The sequence below is a fragment of the Ambystoma mexicanum genome, chromosome 3q, assembly GCF_040938575.1.
Source record: "Ambystoma mexicanum isolate Mex_15411 chromosome 3q, UKY_AmexF1_1, whole genome shotgun sequence".
NCBI classification, from domain to species: domain Eukaryota; kingdom Metazoa; phylum Chordata; class Amphibia; order Caudata; family Ambystomatidae; genus Ambystoma; species Ambystoma mexicanum.
This window is the reverse complement of record NC_090926.1, coordinates 1,040,573,948-1,040,593,500: the sequence shown is the minus strand read 5'-3', so window position 1 is coordinate 1,040,593,500 and position 19,553 is coordinate 1,040,573,948. Positions and strand designations below refer to the sequence as shown.

General features: G+C 47.8%; 1 protein-coding gene across 5 annotated transcripts in view; it reads right to left on the bottom strand.

Moving 5' to 3' along the window:
- Window positions 1–19,553, bottom strand: part of USP36 (ubiquitin specific peptidase 36) — a 1,150,746-nt gene that overhangs the window by 77,795 nt on the left and 1,053,398 nt on the right. The window contains exon 20 of one of the 5 annotated variants that reach the window (XR_011305183.1): window positions 1,162–1,322. The exons of the other annotated variants lie outside the window; for them this stretch is intronic. The gene's annotated coding sequence lies outside the window, so the exon portion shown is untranslated. The remainder of the gene's footprint in view (window positions 1–1,161; window positions 1,323–19,553) is intronic. 5 annotated transcript variants of the gene reach the window in all.

The window sequence follows — 19,553 nt, the reverse complement described above, 5'->3', positions numbered from 1 at the left end:
AGAAAGAGGATTTTTTTTCTTCAACCAGAACGCCTGCGGCGTACCCGGCTGAAGAAAACAAATCCTTTTTCAAGATGGTCACCATAGAAAGTGAAGACGGGTGTTGGATAGAAAGCCTTCTTCGCTTTCCATTGCAGGGCGCAGAAAGCAAAAATGAAACTGTGTGACCGTAAAGGCAGCACAACATTTGTGATCCTTGAGAAATGTATGGTTATGAGTAAGACCTTTACCAGAAAGGCAGTCGCTGGTGGACATGCCGACCTCTATGCAATGTTTTGTCCCTGCCACTAACGGGCAGTACCCACATCCCCGACATTGTGGCCACTACCCATACATAGAAGCTAACCCTCAGAGACGGAAGCTGTACCGTTCATTTGATATGTACATCACGACACTTGTTAAATAGCAAAACACTATCATATGTCCAACAAGAAGCTTTTCGGGTGTCGTCAATGACCTTTACATACATGTGTTGTACATGTAAGAATTTTTTGCTGTAAAAATGTGCGTAAAAAACGCAAAGAAGTACTCTACTTACGTTTACATAAAACCCCAAACAAACTGAGATGAGAAGCGCAAGGACGTTAGAAGTATTGGAAGCAACACCATTACCACTTACCTTTGGACACAATTTCGTAAGTTACACATGTCAAAAGGTGTGATGATGTTTGTATTGGGAGGGTGTAAGCATGTATTAATTTGCAAATATTTGTGTGCAGCAAACACTTTCAGTGCACCTTACCATATGTTTCCTCTTTTAGTAAGATACTAATCATTCTGAACTAATGTTGCTTAATATGGCATCTGCGTGACAGAAACTGGCCTAACGGCGCTAAAGCATATAAAATGGCCCTTACCCTCCCATGGGCAATAAAGGTGGCATGCAGTACTTTTCTCCGTACCGTTGCTTGGCAGCTTAAACAAATGCATCCATATGGACGCACGTGCCGTGATGTAGCACCTACAAAATAACTAATTACGACCTGCAACATAGCATGCCACATTGTGAAAACAGTGAGTAAATTTGGAAAAAAAAACAGTAACATAAGAATTAGTACAGTAGTTTTATTTCACAATAAATTGAGTGAAATGATCGCCCTATGCAATTAGTAAAGTAGTTGTTTTTCACAATTAACTGTGCGAAATGATCGCCCTACTCACATTTCCATAGAAGTACAAAGATGGTCTCTTTGGTCGACAATGAAATAATTAATGTTCACGTTGCTATTTTTCACAACAGAAAGTAAGCTTTCCCGTCACAGTAGTCGTATTCCTCCCACATTGATGTGCAAGACGACGTTAACAGCTGTGATCTACACCACCTGAAAGGATGGAATGTTACTTCTTATTGCTACAGCTACGTAAGGACACAGAGATCCCACACGGTCATCCCAGTGAATTATAATACACAGACTACCAGTTATGAACAGTTGCATTTGACGATTAAAAAAAACGTCACTCGGGAGCTGTAATCCATGACAATCACAATAGGGAAGAAAGTATCTGAAGTAAAAATGAGAAATAAGACGTGTCAAGACGCAACCTTTGGAGAAACCAAAATTGTAATACATAACATTTTCAGGTAACATTTAATTCAATAGGAGGAAATGTAGTGGAACCCTATAGACGGGGACAATGTGCAAAGTCCATAATGGGACAAGAAAAAAAAAACGAACGGCACAGAAAGAGGAAACAGCTTCATTATTAATAAAAATTTTGTTTGAAACTCGCTGAGCGTAAAAATGGGAAATGCAGCGTGTATCAATACACAACCTCTGCACAAAACAAAGGTGTAACATAATGTGGGGAAATGTAGTGGGACCCTACAAATTGCGACAATATACAATGTCCACAAAAGGGGAGAAAAATTCAATGGCACATAGGCCTTGTAATTCTTTAGGAAAAACTTTTTTTTCCCCAAAGTAAAAATTTAATCTCATTTCGGTATATAGGCGGGAAAAATACACTTACATGATGTGGATTGCCTCCATTGCGTTAGCTGCATTCAAAGAGTACTGTTTCTGGAAGAGTGAGTCTTCGGGACCTAATATTGCATGGGCAGTGTAAATGTTTTTGAAGCATAACCTTATCAAACGATATGTTTTTCTAACTGTTACTCCCTACATTCTTTCACCTCTATCCATGTAATTCAAGGTAAAAAAACAACTGACCCTTGTGGGTGTCCACAAATATGCGGCCGTACTGAGTGCGTTTTGAAGAAAAAAAATAGTATCCTTCACTTCGAGTACAAATACATTCTCATTTTGCAACAACATATCAGCGCCTAGTCATGAGAACCACTACTCCCGTGCACGTGCAAAATGGCTGTGTGTACGAAAAAGTGCAGGTGGCTGGCTTAGATTTCAAACAGTAGGACGCCAGTCTGACGGCAGTAATGTTGTTTATATATTGTAAAATGGACGCAGTAAGTTCATTTCGGATAATGAGTAGCAAGTTTCACTGTACCAAATGACAACGCTAACAATAATACTTCAATGTGTGACTTTCTACTACCATGTCTCATTAACGCTCACCTTTCAAAACAGTGTTCCATAAGTGTAACAAGTGCATTGGTGTCGTCTTTGTGTAGGTATATTTGCGGTGATTTCCGCGTTCAACAGAAAACAAAATAAACAAGGCGGACCTATCGAAACATTAAGACGCACTTCACGCTGTGCCACAACCAATAGGTGAAAGCACAACATGGTCGCGGCCAGCACGCCACGGAATAGCCAATTGCAATCTTCTCCGCGGAGCGAACAGGGAAGCGTGACCGCGGAGCGGACATAGATATCACTAATTTTTAGAGACATACCTTTTCATCTTTTTTAAGGGAACGACCGGATATATTGTCACCAAATTTAGTAAAGCACGCTTTCGCGACCAAGCCCCTGCCACTGGCGCAAATTTGGTGCAAATCCATCCAGCGGTTTGGCCTGTAGCCGTGCGCAAAGTTTTCCCCCCATTCAGTCTATGGGAAAAAAAGACATTTTGGGACCCTCCCTATAACTTTACCCCCCTTGGACCAAACATCACCATACTTTGCAAACAAATTCAGAGTTGCCCATATACTTTTTTTTGCGAAGTTTGGCGAGGATTCCTCCAGCAGAAGTGGAGTAATAGGCCGCCCAAAAAGTGCTCTTCCTATGGAAACAGCAACTTAACCATAACTACACGGCCACTACCATAATATATATATATATATACATATATATATATATACACATATATACACAAACATATATACTTACCGTAATAGCATTTTTGATGATTGTAACTATCTGTAAAGATCTGCATATAGTCCGACATCCAGTGGTAACCGCAGAGTATTGCATTTTGTCTTTCGGGGACCAAAAGGAGATGTCAGCATAGGCGTATCTGTAACACTATGCCTATTGTGACGTGTATTGTACCCAAAATCCCTCACGCGCCGAGGTCCCTCCGATTGTATTTTTTTTGCCACAAGGACGCCCAAGGCTATTGTGAGTGAGTACATGAAGAAGAGAGAAGTAGTAAGACGTCTATGTTCCTTCCACCCCGAGCGGGGAGGTAGGGCGGGCGCATGTGAATCTAAGCAGATACAATCATCACAAATGCTATTATGGCAAGTAATGCATGTCTTCTGATGCTTGTTAATCTGCTTAGAATCACATGCTGTGCATAGACTAGCGAGCAGTACCCGGAGTTGGAGGTGTGTTGTGAGAAGGGGCAGTAGAGAAAAGATGTTTTAATACTGCTTGTCCCACCTGAGAATCAGACCTAGAATGAGTGTCTAGGCAATAGTGTTTTGTAAAGTTGTGTACAGAACTCCAGGTTGCCGCTTTGCAAATGGACTCAAGGGGAACATTTGCAATGAATGCTATGGATGCCCTAGTGCCTCGAGTAGAGTGTGCTCTGGGCTTGAAGGGCAGTTCTCTCTTAGCAAGAGTGTAACATAGTGTGCTGCATTTGACAATCCACCTTGAGATAGCTGATTTAGAGACAGGACCCCCTTCTCTACCAGCTGCCACTGAAACGAAAAATTGGTTCGTTTTCCTCTGTGGTTTAGTTCTTTCCAGGTAGAACATGACTGCCCTGCGCACATCTAGTGTGCGTCGGCTTCTTTCGGCCATGCTAGTGGGATTCTGGAATAAGGTAGGTAGTTCAATCGACTGGTTCACATGGAACTTTGAGATGAATTTAAGCGCAAATCTGGGGTGCGTGCGCAGAACAACCATATCCCTGTGGACTATAACAAAGGGTTCTAGAACAGAAAGTGCTTTTAGTTCATTAACCCTTCTGATAGAAGTGATAGTGAAGGAAGGCCGTTTTATAAGTCAGGTCTTTTAGACTTGCTTTATCCATAGGCTCAAAGGGAGCTCCCATAAACCTGGTCAAAACTACATGTAGGTCCCACCCAGGAGCTGGGTGAGAAATGGAAGGATAAAGCCTGTTAATCCCGTCCATAAAGGCCTTAATCACCGGTATCTTCCACCACAACACCTTTTGTTGTGATGTGGTGTAGGCTGACAGTGCAGCCAGATGAACCTTTAGGGAATTGAAGACCAACCCAGTGCCCAACAGATGGGTTAGGTACAGCACAATGTGTGTGGGTCAGCAATCTATGGGATTGACACCCTTGGAATTACACCAGATGACAAAACATTTCCATTTTCTGGCATAGCAATAACGTGTGTTTGGTTTTCTAGCTTCCCTGAGTATGTCCATGCACCTCTGAGGGAGCTGTAGGTGTCCAAACTCTATGATCTCAGGAGGCAAGCTGCTAAGTTCAGAGTTTGCGGGCATGGGTGTAGGGTCTCTTCCCTGTCCTGAGACAACATGTTGTACGGGCAGGGTAATTTCACTGGTGGGGAGAGGGACATTTCCATCAGATGAGCCAACCAGGGTAGGCGGGCCCACATAGGAGGGGGCACCAGTATCATGGTAACTGGCTCCTGGTGCATCTTGTTGAGAAGGGGAGTCGGGGAGTCGGGGGGGGGGGGGGAGCGCAGACAAATTTCCCTGACCATGTTATCCAGAGACCGTTCCCCTTGGAGCGGTTCTGGGGGTACTTGGAGGCGTAGTCTTGGCATTGGGCGTTCTCCTGATTTGCGAACCGGTCGATCTTTGGGAAGCCCCATTCTACGAAGACGTTGTCATGATCTCTGCTTCCAAAAGGTCAGGGTTTTCCCAACTCCCTTGGAAGCAGATCCATAACCCAGGTTCCGAGTGCCAACCTGTCCCAATTGGGACCTTTTGGACCCAGTCCTGGCGCCAGTGGCACCAGGCTCATAAATATGCCCAGTCCCAGCGCTGGAAGCGCCGGGCTCATAATGCTTGGGTGGACTTACCTTCAGCAGACCATGCTGCTTACTTGCCTGCCAGTTGAGCCTCTGATCCTCTTCTGTTTGGAACTACTTTTCCTGTTGGGTGGGGCTGGAGCCACTCCCTAGATTCAGAACACTGGAACTCTTCTGGAAGGCAGGAACTCTTTTCTTACTTGGGCGTGGCTGTGGAAGGAGACACCTAAGCACTACAGGAGGCTATTTAAACCACACCCGGTGGATGAATCTTGCTTTGCGTTATTCTGCAACCTCTGCAGCAGAACGCTCATCGTGTCTTCTGCATCCGGTCCTGGGCCTAAGGAAAAAGGCTTACCATCCTGAATCCAGTCTTCAGCAACACCTATAAAGACAAGAAAGAACAGGTTAGCATTCCGGCATCTGAAAGGCAAAAGTTTACCAACTCTTCGCACGCTCCGGAGGCCTTCGGCGCTGCATCCCGCATCTGAAAGACAAAACAAGGTGCGTTTAAAGACATTGGGGAACTTTAATACTCACGTGCCATTACTCCTTTCCACATCTAATCCAGTGGGTATTCCGGCACCCTGCAGCCGCTCCGAACTCGTACCTGCAAAATAAAAAGACAGTTAGAGCACATAGTGAAGCAGGCAACAAGCGCTTACTTACGTGCTTCCAGGCGCTTCTATTCATCACACGGGCTCCATCTTCAACTCACTTCATCCCGTCATCCGCCATCGCCGGAACCCTGCAAAACAAGAGACATCATTACTAAAGACTTTAAAGACATTTGAATGACTCGAAACTTACCGTTCGTGCAGTAAACGACGGACAGCAGTCCTCTGAAGTCAAGAGGCCTGCGCTACCTATCCAGTGAAGAAACTGGTTACAGCACCCTGCCCTGAGGCAGATGGAGAGCTCGGCATTCACTTACCTAAGGTGAGAGCGTTAACCTTTGGGGGTCTACAGGAGAGGAGAAGAGGAAAGAGATAGGGACACCCCAATAACCCCAGTTCATTAACCCCATATTTTCTATCTGCAGACATCTTACTCTACACGTCAGGCATACAGTGCACAGAGGTCCAGCCCAAAGAGCCAACCGGGTGCTACACATCACCTTTGAAGATACAGTAGTCGCCCAGTCAAGACCGGTGCCTCTGCGAGAATCAGGTGAGCGTTACAGACGTTGGAAACAATGTCTTAGGGCAGACGCCATTTGTATTCTTCGGGCAGAGGAAAATCTCTGCTGATCACGTCTGCCAGAAGATTGAGTTCCCCTGGAACATGTTGGGACAACAGAAACATCTTGTGTCTGAGAGACCATATCCAAATGTTTTGGGACAGCTTGGATAGCCCTGGAGAGTGAGTGCTCCCCTGTTTGTTCAAGTAATACATGGCTGTAGTGCTGTTAGAATCAGCACTGTTTTCCCTTGCAGTTGCATTTGAAAGGCCTTTAATGCCTTGACGACCGTTAATAGCTCCAGTAAATGTATATGGTTGGACGCTACCTGAGAGGACCACACTCCATGTGCTGTCTGCTAAAGCAGGTGAGCCCCAACCCCGTGAGAGAGGAGTTTGTTGTGAGAGTGGCTTCCACTGCAGGGCTGGTGAAGGTTTTCCCCTTCAAGAGGTTTTCTCTTGACCACCACTGCAGAGAGAGAACGAGGGCTGGCGAGACAACTACCAGATCTTCCCATTGTCCGCTGGCCTGACACCACTGGCTGTTGAGCCACTCTTGCATGGGACGCATGTGCAGCCGCGCGTGGGGAACCATGTATATGCACGTCGCCATCTCTGCTAGCAAGCGCATGGCTTTGCGCACCGTCGCCTCCCGACTGGCTACAAATTGAGGGATCTGAAAAAGCATGTTCTGAACCCTCTTGTTGGAGGGGAAGACGAGACTGTCTTCCGTCCGAATAAGAGCGCCCAGAAATTGTTTTGTTTGACTGGGAACTAGACTGGATTTCTTCTTATTGATGAAGAAACCCAGACTAAAGAGGAGATCTACTGTTTTTGGGTTTTCGAAATGCATGTGTTGTACGAGTCCCCTGTGATGAGCCAGTTGTCGAGGTAAGGGTAAACTGGGACGGATAGACTGCGCAGGTGTGCTGCAGCCACTGCCAGGACCTTGGTAAACACCCTTGGCACCGAAGCAATGCCGAAGGGGAGTACCTTGAATTGGTAATGCCTGTCCTCTATCATGAACCTTCGATATTTCCTGTGCGCTGGCAACATTGAAATATGAAAGTATGCATCTTTCATGTCCAATGTTGCAATATAGTCCCCTTGTTTCAACAGTGGGATCACCTCCTGTAGTGTTACCATGCGAAAACTTTGAGGTTTTATGAACTTGTTCGCTGGGCGCAGGTCTAGAACAGGGCGTATGGTGAGGTCCTTTTGGGTACAAGGAAGTACACTGAATAAATACCCTTGTTAACCTGAAGAATAGGGACGGCTTCTATGGCGTCCTTTCCCAGCAGTGCTTCCACCTCTTGATTCAGGATCTCCAGATGGTCCGGTGAAAGGCTCCGTGAGCTTGGTGGTCTGAATTGTGGAGGACGGGCGAATTCCACGCAGTACCCGTGGGCGACCGTCTTTATGACCCACTGGTCTGAAGTTATCCCCTCCCTTGCCGTGAGGAAAGATGTTAATCGCCCTCCGACCGGGGGGGACCTGGATCTGATGGTCATTTCTGATCGGAGGCGGCAGCTCCTCTAGGATTAGGGCCCCTACCTCTCGTGTTGCCGCGTCGCTGACCCCTTGCAGGGTAGTATGCAGGACTTCCTGAAGTTTGTCCTGTATTGAAACTCCCCGTGTCATAGTTATTCTGATTTGCACGGGACTGCCCTTGAAAGGACCGCCGAGAGTTATTACTTCTCTGGGGGGAAGATCTCTGTGTGATCTGTTGCAGGGACAAGCGTCTCATGCTCTTTCTTGGCTGTTTCTAAGGCCTCATCAACCGCTTTCCCAAAGAGGTTAGCTTCCTCAATAGGCTTATTGATGAGAGAGGCCAGGCGTGTCTTTTAAGTAGGGTCCCTTGGGCCAGAGACCTGCCTGCTGTTTCAGCCGTGTCCAGGGTGTTTTTAAATCACATGCTGGTTCACTTGTCTTCCCTCGACTACAATAGAGAGAAGCTTGGACTTGATGGGTTCTGGAACCTCTTGGAGTAGGTTCCACTGAGCATCAGCATAGCTTGCCAATAGCGTGGTATTATTTGCAACACGTGTAGTGTATGCGGCAGCCAAGGTGACTCGTTTACCTAGAGCATACATCCTTTTGTATTCCCTGTCCGGGGGGGGCCTCCCCAGTGTCAAGGGGTAACCCTGCCCTTTTTCAGGTGGTAGTCACTACCAGAGAGTCGGGAATGGCGTGCCCCCTAATGTATAGTGGGTCGGAAGGTGATGGCCGAAACAATGTTTCCACCCTTGGGTTCACTGCTCGGGTTTGAGCTGGTGATACCAAGGAGGGAGCCAACCTTCTCTTGATGGAATTGAGGGGAATGGCTTGGCTAGATGGAGGCTTCTCCTTAAGGATATCCTCTACAAAGTCCTGCTCAGGCACAGCCTCTTGAGTAGAGATCTCAAAATGTTCAGCTGCCTTTTTTAAACCGAGTTGAAGGCCATTTGGTCCTCCACAGGCGAGGCCTGGCGAGCCGGGGTCGATGGAGGGGAATCCAGACACAATACATCAGTGTCCTGATCTTGATGTGGAAGTTTCCATGTATCAGTTCCCTCTTGCTGGGTTTCTTTCCAATTGTCTGTGGCACCTGGCTGTTCTTCTTCATAATTCTGTAGAAAGGCAGTTTCTTCCTCTTCATCGTAAATGTCCCTATAGGTGTCCATGTGGACAATGTGTTCCTGCTGGACGGGGACAGAAGGTTGATCTTGATAATGAGAAGTAGGTTGAGGGTTGGGCTCTCCACGAGAGCTTTTCGGGGAAGGATGATCAGAAAAAAATTCTCTCCAGCCGGTCCATACACCCTTAAAATTTCTCCCTTGTCCATTTGGAGGACCCAGGCGGGCCTATGGGTGGAAAAACATCGTCTTCCGCCCTACGGCGCCGAAGAGTCTCTTATGGTGTCAGAAAGAAGTTCTTGACTGTCCTCATAAGTATTGTGAGAATTGAGGCCCCAAAGCGCATCCGAAGGTTTGTCCGCGGCTTGCCCCATGATTTTAGGCAGAACTGGGATAAGACCCACCGCCGCAGTAATTCTCTCGATGGCGTCTTCGATAATCGCCGAATCGGCGTGAGATAATTGCTCCAATGGTCTATTGATAGGTGTATACCCTTCCGTGGCGTTAGGAGGCCTAGCGGGCGGTTTTTCGACTAGAGGTCTAGTCGTGGTTTTCGGGCCTATCGTGGCCTTTGGGACCGTTGTAGCATCGGATTTCCATGCTTCGACGTGCAAAACTTTTGGAGTAGCGCCCCTACTTGTTTTTGACTGCCCAGTCGCAAGATGCTGCTGCGGATGCGGGGAAGGCTTTGGATCTGCACGATCCGAGGAAACCGACAACATTTTCGACGGCCCTGCTGGCGCTTTCATCTTTTTCGACATGGACGTTGAAACCGGTATAGGGGTTGTATGCTTAGTGTGATGCGTTTGTACACCCCTGTTGCCGGGTGTTGTACCTGAAGCGAGATCGGAGTCAGGCCTTAAAGCGTCGGGGACGGGCATGGCAGACCTAGGAGTGTCCGCCTCAAGGTCTATTACACCCGCAACGGACGTTTGGTCTTCTGAGGTGCCCCCGTCACTCTCAGCGGGTGTGGCAGTGGGGGATTCCACCTGCGACATACCGTATGCGACCCACCGCTTTACACGGCGCTCCTTAAGGGTTTTAAGCCGAAGGTGTTTGGAGGCCGCACACCGCTTTTTGTTGTGATCTAAGGGGAGCCAAGCGTTACACGTCCTGTGTTCGTCCTTCCAAGGATATCGGACCCTACACTTAGGGCAGAACCTAAAAGGAGTCCTGTCCATAGCAAAAGGGGAAGATGACCAGACAGAATGGGTAAAGAGGGGGAAAGAGGAAAGACATACCGAAAATATGGCCACCCCGACCCCACTCTCCCTACTGTAAAGGTCGGCCAGAGGGCCCGACCATGTGGAAAGTCCAGCCGCCGGATCTTAGGTGCCGAAATCCACCACCGTAGACGAATCCCCCTGCAGTCTTTGTCGAAGATGTTCTTGTGACCGAAGTTACTTAACGGGAATAACTGACAAGTCGGTATAAGATAAACAATGTCTCTTCTGTAAGAGCTCCGCTATAGGGCGACCAGTTATCTGGGCGGAAAAAAACAATCTGAGGGACCTCAGCGCGTGAGGGATTTTGGGTACACTACACGTCACAATAGGGATAGTGTTACCGACACGCCTATGCCGACATCCCCTTTCGGTCGTCCAAAGACAAGATGCAATACTCCACGGTTACCACTGGATGTCAGACTATATGCCCAGCATGTGATTCTAAGCAGATTAACAAGCATCAGATATATATATATATATATATATATATGATGCATTACTCACCGTAATTGTTTTTTTGATGCTTGTATATGCTTAGATTCACATGCTGTGCATAGGCCGACATCTAGTGGAAGCTGCAGAGTATTAGTTTGTTTTTCCAAACTCTCAAATGGGCGTCAACACAGGGTGTGCCAGTAATACTATCCCTAGTGTGACGTCCACTGTACCCATGATCCCTCACGCGTGTAGGACCCTTAGATTGTATTTTTTCTGACAAGAGGTAGCATGAGGAGTAGCGAGAGTATAGATTACCCAAGCAGATAGGAGGAAGATAAGACTACAAGCATCCATGCGCCTTCTCTCAGAGGGGAGGAAGGGTGGGTCGCATGTGAATCTAAGCAGATACAAGCATCAGAAATACGATTACGGTGAGTAATGTATCCCTTCTGAGGCTTGTGGAATCTGCTTAGATCAAATGCTGTGCATAGATTAGCGAGCAGTATTAGAAGAAAGAGGTAGGATGTGAGAAGGGTCCTGAGCAAACAGATGTCTTGGAACCGTTTGTCCCACTTGGGTATCTGTCTTGGAATGAGTGTCAATGCAGTAGTGCAGAGTAAAAGTGTGAATAGAGCTCCAAGTAGCTGCTTTGCAAATGGTGTCAAGGGGTACATTTGCAATGCGAGCCAGAGTGGCCCCAATGCCTCGTGTAGAGTGGGCTCTTGGCGTAAAAGGCAAAGTTCTTTCAGAAAGGGAGTAACACAGTTGGATACAATTTACAATCCACTTAGAGATGGCACCTTTAGAGACGCGATCTCCCTCTTTGACTGTAGCTACAGAGACAAACAGTTGATCTGTTTTCCTTAGTGGTCTGGTCTTGTCTACATAGTAGAGGACCGCTCTTCGCACATCTAGAGTGTGTAGTTTCACCTCAGCAGAGCTCTTGGGTTCTTGGAAGAAAGCCGGGAGCTCAATGGACTGGTTAACGTGGAATTTAGAAATAAACTTAGGTGAGAACCTAGGGTGTGTACGTAGAACCAGTTTATCCTTATGAACAGTAAAGAAAGGATCCTGCACTGACAGAGCCTGAATTTCACTGACCCTTCTTATGGATGTAATGGCTACTAAGAAGGCAGTTTTATAGGTCAGGCGTTTGAGAGTGGCTTTATGCATGGGTTCAAATGGTGGGCCCATGAGCTTGGGAAGCACCACATTAAGGTCCCAACCTGGTGGTGGGTTAGAAATTGGAGGGTGGAGTCTCTTTACCCCTTCCGTGAAGGCCTTCACCGCTGGTACTTTCCACCACGAAACCTTGTTGTGGGAAGTGGTGTAGGCAGATATCGCTGCCAGATGTACCTTCTGTGAGTTGAATACAAGGCCTGCGTCCAGCAGGTCGAGCATGTAGGTGACAATACTGGAAGGAGTACAATCAACTGGGTTGAATTGTTTATTCTGGCACCAGATAATACATTTTTTCCATTTATCAAAGTAACAGTACTTTGTGTTCGGTTTCCTAGATTCCTTTAGGATATCCATACATCTCTGTGGTAAATTGAGATGTCCAAACTATGATTTCAGGAGCCATGCTGCCAGGTTCATTGAGTTGGGTGTGTACTGTTTGTCCTTGGTGCTGGGACAGTAAGTTGTGCCAGCAGGGGAGTCTGATGGGTTTGCACAAGGCTAGTCTGCGTAGGTGTGGGAACCACGGTTGCCTCGCCCACATGGGAGCAACTAGGACGAGCGTCGTCTATTCCCTGTGCATCTTGTTGACCACCTTCCTCATAAGAGGGATTGGTGGTAAAGCGTAGGCAAACATCCCTGACCAGTCCATCCATAGGGCGTTCCCCTTGGAGTGTGGTTGTGGGAACCTGGATGCGAATTCTGGACATTGTTTGTTTTCGCTTGTGGCAAATTCGTCTGTAGTGGGGAAACCCCACCGTGAGAAGACGTCTTCTACGACTTCTCTGTGTAGAGACCACTCGTGTTCTTGTGGGAGAGGATCTCTGCTCAAGGCGTCTGCTAGAGAATTGAGATCCCTTGGAACATGTTGCGATGACAGGTAAATTTTCCGTCTAAGTGCCCATATCCACATTTTCTGGGCAGGTTTGGACAGATTTGGCAAACGAGTCCCTCCCTGCTTGTTTAGGTAGAACATCACAGTGTGCTGTCTGTTAGGATCTGCACTGACAGGTTTAACAGGTGGGGCTCGAACGCTCGAAGCACTCTTAATACTGCCAGAAGCTCTAGCAGATTGATATGATTCTTGGCTACTGAATGAGACCAGAGACCCTGAGCTGTGTAGTGAAGGAGGTGTGCTCCCCACCCTGATCGGGAATGCGTCTGTAGTGACTACAGCCTGAACCTCTGGATCGTAAAAGGCTTTTCCCTTTGACAGGTTCTCTCTTGTCCACTAGTGAAGACTTTGTACAAGTGTTGGCGAAACGACCACTAGATCGTCCCACTGACCACTTGCCTGAGACCACTGTTTCGCCAACCATTCTTGCATGGGACGCATGCACAGGCGCGCGTGGGGGACCAGGTAAATACATGACGCCATCATGCCTAGCAAACGCATCGCTTTGCGCACTGTTATCTAGCGACCGGACTGATATTGAGGAATCTGCAGTAGTATGTTCCGAATTCTTTCCTCTGATGGAAAGGCCAACCCCTCTTGTGTTTAGTACAGTTCCTAGGAACTGTTTGGAGGTGCTTGGCACCAGGCTTGATTTTTTCTCGTTTATGGAGAAACCCAATTCGAAGAGGAGGTCGATCGTTCTTTGAATGTTTGAACTGCAAATTGCTGGAGTCTCCCCCGTGATGAGCCAGTCGTCCAGGTAAGGGTACACTGGGATTGCCTCCTTGCGTAGGTGTGCCGCCACCACCGTCAGAACCTTGGTGAAAACCCTTGGAGCCGAGCCTATACCGAAGGGCAGCACCTTGAACTGGTATTGCTGACTGACCACCTTGAAGCTTAAGAATCTTCTGCGCGTTGGGAACATGGAAATATGAAAATAGGCATCTTTCATGTCCAGTGTTGCCATGTAATCCCCCTTTTTTAGGAGGGGGATTACCTCTTGGAGAGTAGTCATGCGAAATTTTTGGGGTTGACATACTTGTTTGCAGGGCGTAAGTCTAAGACTGGGCGCATTGTTGGATCTTTTTTTGGCACAAGGAAGTAAGTTGAATAAATACCCTTGTTTACCTGGGATGAGTTTGATCGCGTTCTTTTTTAGAAGATTGACGATCTCCTCGAGGAGGATCTTCTGGTAGTCTAAGGAATGTACCTTTTGTCACAGAGGGTGGTTTCGGGGACGCTCCAGAAGTTCTATGCAGTATCCTGCGGACACTGTGGACAGCACCCATCTGTCTGATGTGATCCCTTCCCAGGCTTGGGTTAAGTTGGTAATGCGTCCCCCCTACTGGAGATGCGTGGGAAGGGACCCTGATCTCGGCCTCACTGCTTTGCGGGAGGCGTGCTGCCTCTACCCTTACCACGACCCCTTTTGTTACCCCTGTTGTAACTCTGGGTAGAATGCTGGTTGTTACCCCATGGTGTGCCCTGCCCGAGAATAGTTGGAGCCTATCTGAGAATTTTGGCCGCGTGGGCGATGAAAATTGCCATTCCCTCTTTGATTAGGGGGTGTGTTGGTCAACTGTCCCAGGGATTTTAGAGTCTCATACTCATCTTTGGAATTTTTTAATGTGTCCTCTACCGCCTTGCCAAACAGTAGATCAGGCTCCACCGGCTTGTTTATTAGGGATGCTTGTGTCTCGGGTTTAAACCCTGACAGCCTTAACCAAGCATACCTATTAATAACAGTGCTCTCTGCTATTAGCCTGCCAGCATTATCCGCGGCATCAAAGGTTGCAACGGGACACAGCCCTCCCCTCCGACGCAACATGTGCCAACTGGCTCTTTAAAGGTTCCGGTGCGGAGTCGATGAGTGCAGCCACTTGTTCCCACTGGTGGCAGTTGTAACTAGCCAGCAGAGTGGTGGAGTTGGCAATCCTTGCCTGGTAGGTGGAAGTGGAGGCTACCTTCCTTCCCAACCCGTAGCTCTTTTAGCTCTCCTTGTCGGGGGAGGGGGGCCTCAGACGATGATAGGGGCGTTCCCACCCTCTTTTGGGTATTAGTGACTACCAGGGAGTCCGGTTTCAGTTGCCCCCTTTTATACAGCGGGTCTGACTGGGCTGCCCTGAACAACTTCTCGATCCTGGGGTTTACTGCATTGGTGAGGTTGGGATTGAGAAGGGAAGGATCAATCCTCCTTTGTATAGATTTGAGAATAGGGATGGCCTGGGCAATGGGTCTCTTTTCTCCCACTAGTTCCTCGGCGAAGCTCCTGAAGTATCTATGCGGAAGTGTTCTGCTGCTCTGGATAAAACCTCATTTAGGAGAGGTTGGTTGTCGACTGGAGAGTCGGTAACCGGAGGTTCCTTGTCTACTGGGGAGTCTACTCTGTAGACTTCTGGGTTATCCTCGTCCTCCTCTTGGTCCTAGTCATCCCCATAGTAGTCCACCCCAGTTTGGTCATCCAACGTTGCCAATTCTGGATCCTCATCCTGTAGTGGATCCTCATTATACTGAGTGTATGGCTGTATGTAGAAGAGGTCAGAAGACCGACTTTGCTTTGGTGCCTCAACTCGAGGTTTCTTACCAGGGGGTTGCAGGTCCCTAGACCCTGAGGGAGTAGCCCCGTCCGGGGTATAAGAGAGGAAGTGCTCCGGATTTTTGGCATAGAAGTCTGCTAGGGATGACATTCTAGACATAACTGTCTATGTCCTCACTGGCCCATTGTTTTGAGGTGGGAATTACCCTCTCTTGTGGGAGTTTCCCTGCAATATCCGGACTGGACCTTTGGGCTTGTGCAGGGGTCTTAGTATGTTTAACAGAGGACTTGGAACTGTCTCTAGGTATCTGTGGTGTAGAAAAAGGCTGAGAAGGCTTCTTCTGCTGTTTTCCCCCCTCCCCGTGAGTGGAGTGCTTCCCTGGGGTTTTCACCTTTTCTGAGCTTTTCGACGTCTGGCGTCGAGATTTAGGGGTAGTGTCCCTTTCCGTAGATGGAGTACGTCAGGGCAGGAGTGCAGCCTGGGGATGGAGGTTGGCTTCATCTTCGGATGATCGAACCTCCATTACTTTAGTAAGTGAGGCACTCTTGGCAACAGTGGATGGTTGCCTGGTGTCATGCGGCGATCTTGATCGAGAACGCCCAGAGGACACCGATTCGGTAGACCGTTCTCTGTGTGCCTCTTTCCGAGAACTTGACGTGCGCGTCGAGTCTCGGTTGGACTTCGAGTGTTTAGTGGAAGTGGTGTGGGTAGCGCTCGTGTCGACGGGTGTTTTCCCCATAGCTGCCCTGCCGGACAACCTTCCGAGGTCGGGGACTTGCACTTGGCTGTCTTTCGACATCACGTTGCCCTCGCCGTCCGAAAGTATGGCGTCGCTGCCATCACTGAAGGCGCCCTCTGCTTCCATGGCCTCTCGTTGCCCGGTGTGGTGGGTCCAACGTTTGATCGAACGGTCCTTTAGAGTCTTATCCTTGAACCGGCTACACGCTCTGCAATTCGCCTCGCTGTGGTCCCTCGGCAAGCAGAGGTTACAGGTGGCATGTCTGTCAACCCAAGGGTACTTGCGGTTGCACTTGGCGCAAAATTGGAAAGGGGTACCCTCCATACGCACCCTGTGGCAGCGGGCTAGTGTGTAGGAATATATATATGAAAATATATGTGAGTGAAGAGTATGTACCACGCCCCACTCTCCCTACTTGTACAGCGCCGAGGCCAGAGGCCTTCCGAGGCCCAAAGTCCGTTGTGTAGTTCGACTGTCGTTTTCTTCTCCAGTCCGACGTCGAGCTTCGGATTCCGATCACTCGACGTGGGTAATGAAGAAAACGGGGAAATATAGATTATTTAGCAAAATTATGGCTAAAGCAAGGGAACTCTGCGGGATGCTTCAGACGAGTATGGCAGAAAAAAACAATCTGAGGGTCCTACACGAGGCCCCTCACATTTTTTTTGTTTCTGACATGAGGTAGCATGAAGTGTGTCGTGAGTACAGGTGTAGCCAAGCAGATAAGTATCAGAGAAGCTGATATAACATCTATGCACCTTCTCTCCCGGGAGGAAGGGTGGGCGCATGTGAATCTAAGCAGATACAAGCATCATAAAAACGATTACGCTGAGTAATGTATCCCTTCTGAGGCTTTTGGAATCTGCTCCGATCACATGCTATGCATAGATTAGCGAGCAGTGTTAGGAGAAGGTGGTGGGTCATGAGAAGGAGCAGCGGAAAATAGATGTTTTAGAACCGCTTGTCCCACCTGTGTATCTGCTTTGGAATGGGTGTCAATGCAGTGGTGCTGAGTGAAAGTGTGTACTGAGCTCCATGTAGCTGCTTTGCAAATGCTGTCTAAGGGGACATTTGCGATAAAAGCCAGAGTAGCTCCTGTGCCTCTAGTGGAGTGAGCTCTTGGTGTGAAAGGCAGTGTCTTATTTGATAACGAATAGCACAGTTGTATGCATCTGACTATCCATCTGGAGATGGCATTTTTGGAAATGCAGTCTTTCTCTGCCTGGTGCTATGGAGACAAACAGTTGGTCTGTTTTCCTTAGCAGTCTGGTGGTGTTCACGTAGTAAAGTGTTAGTCCAGAAGCGACCCTAACCAAGTATAGTAGGTATATTATGTTGGCCGGCAACCAATCGCGTCATATGACCAACATTGCAAATAATCATCAGTATAACCACAGGGCGTCCATCTTGTGTAACATCGGCCATTCGCTTTTTTCCTGTCAAATGCTTTGCAAAATGTATTATCTTCTGAAAATACACAGTGCGAGGCCACAGCCTACATGTTGAAAGATCAACCCAGACAGGAATGCCAAACAGTACAGAAATACATTGTTTTCCTCCCTCACAAAGTCCTTGGAGGCAAGCAGAAACAGCATTTAATCAGCGTCCCAGGTGCCAGCCTGTCTCACTAAAGCTGTAGCAAAAGGCAGTTAAAGCATGAATTATATTCTTCTAGCGGTCCTCCTGTTAGGGAGAATTCTCTTATCAGGCTAATTTCCTAAACCTAGTGAGTCCCCCAGCAGCTTTGCTGGATTTTTGGGGTTTGTTTTTTTACTCCTGAGTGAGACTCTTTTCCTCCCACTCTTAGGCATGATTTGAGGTATGTCTTTGACTCTGTGTGTTCTTATGAGCTATTATTCTTTCTGCTCCATAGGGTATCATCTATTTTTTGTGTGTGTGTTACACATACACTCGGTGCAGTAACACAGGGGTGTCATAGTGACCCCCAAACAGACTCCATACCCTGGGACTGACTACTGTCTCCCAGGGCATGTAACGTCACCATTGACTTTACTAGTCCTAAATTGTGAACAGAACCAGTACAAACCATCATATTGTGGAAGTACTGGAGGGGGTTAATTATATTGCCCCTGTGTCTGTTTTCAAGGGGGCACTATCCAGTCCCCCCCTTGTCGAGTTTCTGGCTGGTGGCAGTGGTTACCACGCAAAATATTCCACCAGAATATTCTCTATGGGATTTTCCCATTGATTTTAAACGCACCACTTTTTGGTGCAATGTTAAAGATACCGCCGGTTTATTTATTTAATATTAAATCAACGGTTGGGTCTTTTTGCCAGAACTCTTTTCTAAAATGGCGTTCGTGTCCGTCTCTGTAACTCTGACCAAGGTCGAGCCCTTTCTTCCACTTTTTGGCAGGCTTCCCCACAGAAGCCCTCCAAATGGTGCCACTATGTCTGGGTTACACAGGATGGGTGGGGAGGGGAATTTGCACCTCAAGTCGCACTCTGTTCTGATTGGGCCAGTGGTGAGCCGCCTACCTCACCACTTAGCATGTTTGAGTGACAGCTAGGCTGATGAATGGGGGTTTTTCTGCATAAAAGCAGGGCCTTTGGGACTGGAACTTCAGAAGTCGCCACAGGACCTAAGAATCCGAAGAGGGACGAAGCTGAGCCATCTGCAACGACGACACCACAGGTGAAGCCCTGCTGCAGCTACCTCACCACTTTCCTGACGACAAGAGAAGATCTTCTGCTGGACGAGTCTTCTTCCTCTGAACTGGTGGGACCAACCAGTTCACCCCTTCTGCCTTCCAAAGACATCTCTTGGTCGAATCGCCCGTGCCAAGCACCCCGGCGGCAGGATAGCCAAGCTTCACCACTTTGGCCGCGAATAAAAGGAACGCACATTTTATCGACAAACTCTGCGGCTGGTTTCATACCTGTGCAGTGACTACACGTTTCCTCCTCGACGAGAGCCTCTCTTCCCCTGGTTGAAACAACAAACTGCAATCACTGCCAGGAACAACTGCCACCGCTGGAGCTTCATCTCCCTTTAAGGTACCGTGTCCTGCCTGGCCTCCCTTTCTTTCGGTTTGCCCAAGGTGACCCTTAAATCCTTGACTTTCCAACTGGGTTGGCCCCAGACCTAACTTTACCTTCTTGAATCGCTTCAACCTCTTTTGAACATTCTGCAAAGACTTTTAGTGCATTTTTTAACGGTGTGATCCTGGGCACATTTCGCTTTGCTCCATTTAAAGTGGGCCTGGCCTATGAACTTCGGCTCTACAGTATTTACTGCCTTTTATCCCTTGCTGAGAACTCCTAAAAGTGTTGGGAACTGTTTTATATCTATGCTCTGCCTTTTTCTCTCCCTTTAACTGAACTATTGGAGTGCCATCAGGTTATGCGCTCACATCTGTTTTAACAAATCGTGGAGTTTTAACTCTGACTTGTCTGATAGTTATCAAGGGAGTTGTGTATACTTTACCTGACTGTGTTTTAACTT